This window comes from Sus scrofa, chromosome 14, assembly GCF_054392235.1.
Source record: "Sus scrofa isolate SSC_HxYL_T2T_F1_AM1 chromosome 14, Sscrofa_HxYL_maternal_Yorkshire_Landrace_v2.0, whole genome shotgun sequence".
NCBI classification, from domain to species: Eukaryota; Metazoa; Chordata; class Mammalia; order Artiodactyla; family Suidae; genus Sus; species Sus scrofa.
In genome coordinates this window covers 158,776,427-158,784,083 of record NC_139396.1, presented here as the reverse complement: position 1 = coordinate 158,784,083, position 7,657 = coordinate 158,776,427, and positions in this window count along the sequence as shown.

The following is a 7,657-nucleotide window of genomic DNA, read 5'->3' as shown; positions in this document are numbered from 1 at the left end:
GCGGCCCAAGAAATAGCAACAACAACAACAACAAAGACAAAAAGACCAAAAAAAAAAAAAAAAAAAGTTGTTTCTATCTACATTGTCACAGTATAGCCTCATCACTTACTGTGACTTCTACCTTTCAACGTTCCCTTAGTTCTACAGATAATGATACATTTCATGTTCACTGCCAGTCCTTATGTGGATGACAGATTCTCTGAGAGTCTGAAGATCACTCTCTTAAATTCCTCAGGAAGAGCTGACGGGAACACTAGTCCTTGGTTTCTTGCAAGTACATAATAATTTGTGTTGATATTTGAAAGTCAGTTTTGCTGGGTATAAAATCCTTGGCTCACCATCCCTTTCCTTGAGTTTCTTAAATAGGTGTTCCACTTTCTTTTTGGCAGAAGTATTGCAGTTAAAACGTCTAAAGACAGGAGTTTTGAACTTCCTGTCATGGCTCAGTGGAAACTAATCTGACTAGGAACCACGAGACTGTGGTTTGATCCCTGGCCTCACTCAGTGGGTTAAGGATCTGGTGTTGCTGTGAGCTGTGGTGTAGGTCACAGACGTGGCTCAGATCTGGTGTTGCTGTGGCTGTAGTGAAGACTGGCAACTGTATCTCCGATTTGACCCCTAGCCTGTGAACCTCCATATGCTGAGGGTGTGGCCCTGAAAAGTGTCCCTTGCCAAAAAAAGTAAAAAAAAAAAAAAAAAAAAAAAAAAAGACAGGAGTTCCCACTGTGGCACAGCAGAAACAAATCTGACTAGTATCCATGAGAGCATGGGTTTGATCCCTGGCCTTGATCTGTGCATTAAAGGATCTGGTGCTGCTGAGGTATGGTCTAGGTCTCAGAGGCACTTCATGCCCTGCGTTGCTGTGGCTGTGGTACAGGCCGGCAGCTGTAGCTCTGATTCAACCCCTAGCCTGGGAACTTCCATATGCTGTGAGTGCTGTGAGACAGTCTAATTTTCTTTCTTGCACAAGTCCCATGTTCTTTTTTTTCTAAAAGCCCAGTTCTTTTGGTCTGTTTTATTTTATTTATTTATTTTTTTTCCGTGCCCATGGCATTGGGAAGTTCCTGGGCCAGGGTTTGAACTCACTGTGACCCCTGTAGTGACAATGCCAGATCCTTAATCTGTTGTGCCAAAAGGGAACTCCTGTTTTTATTTTTTAAACTCAGTGATTTTACTAGATTATTTCTTGGTGTTGATTTTCCTGGGTCAGTGGTCTCAGGTGTGTATTATGCTCCTTCAATATGCAGTTTCATATTCTTTTTTTATTGCAGGGAATTTTTCTTGAATTATGCTTTTAGTCTTAGTTTTCTTCTCTTGTTTTGATTATGTTCTTAAGTGAATCCTATTATCTGCATGTTTAATCGTCTTTGCCTTCTTCAATATTTGCTACCTTTTCTCAAAACATTTTTTAAATTTGTTTTTTGATTTAAGATTTTTTTTTGGAAAAAAGTTCTGCTATTTCTCTCCAGGCATTATTTCTTCTCTTCACCACTGTGTTCCTTCTAAGTTAGTCTTCGATTTTTTTTTTTTTTTTTTTTTTTTTTTGGCTGTGCCCACAGCATGTAGAAATTCCTGGGCCAGGTATCAAACCTGAATCACAGCAGCAACCTAGGCCACTGCAGTGACAATGCCAGATCCTTAACCTGCTGTGCCACAAGAAAACTCCAGTCTTTAATTTTTATATAAACTTTTCTTTGGCTTCTGATTCTTTTGTAAATTCTGTTATCTCATTTCTGAATTTTCCTTAATGTTGTTTACTCATATACTGTATCATTTTAGGTGATCTCCAAATACTAGGTTAATTTTTTATGTTAAGTTTTTTTTTTTTTTTTTTTTTTTGGTCTTTCTGATATTTCTTGGGCCGCTCCCGCGGCATATGGAAGTTCCCAGGCTAGGGGTCTAATTGGAGCTGTAGTCTCCGGCCTACGCCAGAGCCACAGCAACTTGGGATCCGAGCCGCATCTGCAGCCTATACCACAGCTCACGGCAACGCCGATCGTTAACCCACTGAGCAAGGGCAGGGACCGAACCCATAACCTCATGGTTCCTAGTCGGATTCGTTAACCACTGCGCCACAATGGGAACTCCACCAGGTTAATTTTGATCCGTCTGTTACCTCGTCTCTCTGGCATGCTTGATTGTCTATCAGGATGTTTATTCTGCCTCTTTCTGTTTTTTTTTTTTCTTTATTGGTTTTTTGTAGTCACTTTGTATGAGACTTGACTTTATTCCTTGTCCTGTTGCTCGTCTTTAAGTGGCACTAGTTCTGAGATTTCCAGCGAAGGCAGTGTTCAGGAGAGCTTCTCTGACTCTGCAGAGCACCGTCCTCTGGTGTTTCTGCGTCTTGTTCAAAGATGTGGCAACTTGCTTTCTGAGCAGTTTTCAGGATCCACTCCCCTTTCTCCTGTGATCTGGATCTTCCCTTCCCTTTGTCTCTGTCGCCCGGTCCTTATCAATTTTACTTCCATTCCTTGACGTTTCTCCTCTGTGGGTGCCTGTTCTAGAAGGATCCCTGGCAGGGTAACTGGTGAGTTCACAGGGCTCTTCTGACCCTACTGGTGGCAGTCACTTGCTGAGGGGAGGGGCAAAACCCCTCCTGGTTTCGCCTGCTGCTCTCAGAATCCTCCAACATATCCTTTGCTTTTGGGTGGCTTTTCGTTATGGTCGCCTCCTGTAATTGCACTCCAGGTCACAGATGTGAGAAATTTTCTCACTGTCATTTACTATTACCGTGGGAGGAGGAGCAAAGGATATGTGCTCTCGGAGTTCCCGTTGTGTCTCAGCAGCTTGTGAATCTGACTAGTATCTATGAGGATGCAGGTTTGATCCCTGGCCTCACTCAATGGGTTAAGGATCCTACAATGCTGTGGCTGTGGCTGTCTGTGGCTGTGGCCTGCAGCTGCAGCTCTGATTCGACCCCTAGCCTGGGAACCTCCACATGCCACAGGTGCAGCCCTAAAAAGAAAAAAAAAAAAAAAAATATATATATATATATATACTAGAAACTCAAAGATAAACCAAGAGCTTGGCAACAGAACTTTCCCTAAAAATTAATGATTTGTAATGTGGTTGAATGAACACTTTGTATAAACAGTAGGTGGATTGTCTTCATAATTATATCACAGATGAAAGGAGTGATGAGTGTTTGCTTTAGGATCACATCTTAATTTGGAAAATCTTGACTTGATTGTGATTTAGGCCCAATGGATATTTTTTTAGCTTTCATTAATATTAATAATAAATATTTAATTCTAAGATATTAATTGAGTAAAACGATAACATCTTAAATCTTGAATAGGTCTGTTAATCTCTGTATTAAAATAGAAACAAACTGAAAGATTATTTTCAACATCAATCTACTTTTTCAAGAGCTAGTTTAAGTTTAAAAATTAATCTTTAGGAGTTACTGTTACTGCTCAGCAGTAACGAACCCGACTAGTAGCCACGAGGACTCTGTTTTGATCCCTGGCTTTTCTCAGTAGGTTAATGATCCCACATTGTCAGGAGCTGTGGGTAGATCTGGCTTGGATCTGGCGTTGCTGTGGCTGTGGTGTAGGCCAGCAGCTCCAGCTCCGGTTCTACCCCTAGCCTGGGAACTTCCATATGCCATGGATGTGGCCCTAAAAAGACCAAAAAAAAAAAAAAAAAAAAAAAAAACAAACTTTAAAAATGAACTTAAAATTCATATTTTGTGACAGGTAGAGAAAATCAAGTTCTGAATCATTTATAGTCCATGGTAAATGAAAATATTATGGGAGAAGAACGTTTTTTTCATGGAGTATCACTTTTACTTTTGGGGTTGAATGCCTTGGCTGAATATGGTAGGACTGGCAAAGTAGGGTGGGGCCTTGAATAGAGGTCACTGGAAGATTACATTTCAAGGGGAGGAGAAAAGAATCAAGTATCAGCCAATTAGCCATTTGTGGAGCAGTTGAGCTGACTGTACATGGAGGACACACAGGAGCTGAGAATAGCCAGCTGGAGCCTAACTGTGGGCCCATGGGAATTTTGCAACACCTGCAGACAATTCCCAGTGCCCTGACAACACCCCGCTTGAACTCTGGCTTCTCTGTCTTCCTGTCTGCGTGAAGGCTTGCTTCCAGAAGCATGCCCAGGTGCACACAGGAACAGCCTGGAAGGGAGGTGGAGAGCAGGTGTCTTCGGGATAAACTTCACCATTGCAGAAGGGGATGGGTGGGTAAGTGCTCTGCTGGGCAAGCTCCCCCTGGCATACCAGATGACCCTGAGTGCTCACCAGGGAGCATCCTGATCATCAGTGAACTTGCATCAATTTTTCCCCCTTCCTTGTTCATGTTCTTTCTTTCTTCCTCCCTTTCTCTCTTTTTTCTTGCTTGCTTGCTTTTTGCTTTTTAGGGCCACACCTGCGGTAGATGGAGGTTCCCAGGCTAGGGGGCCGATTGGAGCTACAGCTGCTGACCTACTATGCCACAGCCACAGCAACACAGGATCCGAGCCACGACTGTGACCTACACCATAGCTCACGGCAATGGCTGATCCTTAACCCACTGAGCAAGGCCAGAAATTGAACCTGTGTCCTCATGGATGCTGGTCAGTTTTGTAACCGTTGAGCCGCAACAGGGACTCCTTGCTCATTTTTCTCACCTCCTCCCTTGTGCTTCCTGGGCTCACCTTCCAAAAATTATCTTTGTTCAAGTCTTTGTCTCGGTATCTGCTTTGGGGAGCAGCAGAACTATGACGTTAACTAATTTGGGCATTATTTTCAGGTGTCGTTAAGCTACTTCCCGATGCCCATCCAGTCTGAGGAAGGGAGAGGGGCTGGAATTGGGCCATTCAAATCCAAGTTTCTGATGGTAGGTTAGGGGCTGCCTTACAATAAAGACAGGGTCTTGGCTGGCAGAGTCCCTTGGCTTTGGCCTTCGGGTCACCCACCCAGCAGCCTTTGCTGGACTCCAGTGCCCTTCACTTGACACCACGACTTCCCTGGAGGCCTCCCTCCAAGGACAGCATGACAGACTCACAGACACGAACAAACTTTTTGTTTCTGGATGTCAATGCACCTGTAGCCTCTGCTACTCTATACATTCATCTCTTGGAAACGTTAACAAGAACCTGTGCCTAGGTCTGGTCCACCCTACATTCAGTTTTTGCACCTTCGGCGTTCACCTCTGCCCCTGGCACAAGGGAGCAATAGCTAGGGCACCTCTGGCTGGTGCTCTAGGAAGGCCCAGCTGGCACACTGAGGGGCCTCCAAGGGGGTGATGACTGCCTGCTTTTCCTATTGCAGCAGGAATTTGGAGATGTCAGTTGTTGATCCCAGCAATGGAGATTTGTCCCTTGGCTCTTCCAGAGGCAAGTCCCACCACCAAGCTCTCCTGTGTTGCCACTCAGGGCACCTGCGCTGCAGCGTCTGTGGGGTCTCCCGTCAGTCTTGTGTGGAATGAGTGGGTTGTCCATATACCTCATGGCCTCTCCTTTCATTCAATTAGTATTATTATTTTTATGGCCACATGCCGGGCACACAGACTGAATCCAAGCGGTAGCCATGACCTATGCCACAGCTGCAGCAGTGCCAAATCCTTTACCCCATTGCCCTGGGCAGGGGATTGGACCTGCGCCCCCACAGCCACCTGAGCCATTGAAATTGGGTTCTTAACCCCCTGCACCACAGCGGGGACTCCTCAGTTATTTCTAATTACCATAATTTTTTACATCTTCAATTTCGGATTCCTTTTCCAATCCTTTTCTTTTTTGTTTCTGTTCTCGGCACCTCAGGAAAGCTGTCTTCCTCACTGGGACGAAGGCAGTACCCCCGTGTTTGGCCCATAAAGGCAGTTTCTCCTTTTGATTCCTGAGGCTGCTTCCCCGATGGCCCCTACAAGGTCCTCTACCTTCCCCCCCATGCTCTGCCCTGGACGCCGACACTGGCTCCTCCTGGCCCAGATGACAGGAGCTGGCATTTGGAAAGGGCTTTTGGGAACACGTGTAATGACAGGCCCTGGCTCATTCCTGCACGCACTCAGCTCTCATCCAGTTAACTTTGTTGAGTGTCTGCTCTGTGCTGAAAAACACCCTCACTTCGCCCGCAAGATCACTGTCCAGTGGGGCAGGTGGACCAGAAACTAGTTTATTGGGAACATATTGGGAGGCAAGGGAACCCAGAGGGGTGGCCTGGAGCCGAGTCTGAGGATATGGAAAACTCCAAAGCGGAGTTTTGAGGGATGAATCCAAGTGAGTGGAGCAGGGAAGGAAACACTCTCCAAAAAGAGAAGACAGGAGGAGTTCCCACTGTGGCCCAGTGGTTTAAGAACCCAGTTAGTATCCATGAGGATGCGGGTTCAATCCCTGGACCCACCCAGTGGCTTAAGGATCTGGTGTTGCCCTGAGCTGTGGTGTAGGTTGCAGATATGGCTCAGATCTGGTGCTGCTGTGGCCTGTAGGCTGGCAGCTGCAGCTCTGATTCGACCCCTAGCCTGGGAACCTCCATATGCCACGGGTGTGGCCCTCCAAAGCAAAAAGAGACGACAGGAGTGTGAGTACAGCTGCCTGGTCTAGTGGAGCTGGAGGGCAGGTCCAGAAGGAAGGGTGAGGGGTCGAGCAGGGGGACAGGAACGGGGGGGAGGGGGAGGTCCCGGTGGCTTGGGTTTGAAGGCTCCTCCTGCAGGGTGCCTCCCCCCACCCCCATGTGGAGTGAGTCTCCACGTGCTGACTGCATTGGTCCCGCAGAACAGACGCCGGGCCTGTCCAGGGAAGGTTGGGCCACAGAGGACTGCTTAGTCTGGGCGGGGAAATGGGCCCGAGTTGCCAGGAAGAAGTGATGAGGCCTGGTGCCAGGCAGGGAGGTAGGATAGGAGCTGATAGAACCGGTGGGACAAGGAGGTCCCTTCGTGGCTCAGCAGGTAACAAACCTGACTAGGATCCAAGAGGATGCGGGTTCCATCCCTGGCCTTGTAGGTCCCAAACACGGTTGCTATGGCTCTGGCTGTGGCCAGCAGCTGCAGCTCTGATTCAACCCCTAGCCTGGGAACTTCCAAATGCCACAAGTGTGGCTCTAAAAAGTAGAAAAAAACAAGCCAAAAAACCCCAAACAAACAGGTGGGACATAGGAGAAGAGAGACACATCCTTCTAAGCAGGACTCTGGTTGTTGGCACTTCGCATGGCCTCACCCTCCATCACTCAGAGGTGGCATGTCCTCAAGCAAGATGTCACAGTGGGGGATGGGCAATAGGGTGGCGGCTCCACCAAACCCACATGCTTAAATCACAGAGCCTCCATCTAGAATCCAATGATACTGAAAAGTTAGGTACTAGAACATAGGATCTCGTGAATATAAGCCAACCCATGCCATCAACTGATTTAAGGTTTTTAAAGTCCGAATTGTTTTTTTAGCTATGCCTGTAGCATGTGGAATTTTCAGGGCCAGGGATTGAACCCTCACCATAGCAATGACAATGCTGGCTACTTAACCCACTGTGCCACAAGGGAACTCCGAGAGTTTGCCTCTTTAAATGATAATGTCACTAAATTTTGACTTCGCATAGCTGTGGGTCACTCTGACTTCTGGATTGTTATATGATAGAGGTTCCCCCAAACTTGTTTGTGTGGGTGCATTTTTTAAACATCTAAATTTAAAGCCTATGCTTTTGGCTTCAAATAGGTTTTCTTACTGAAATATAA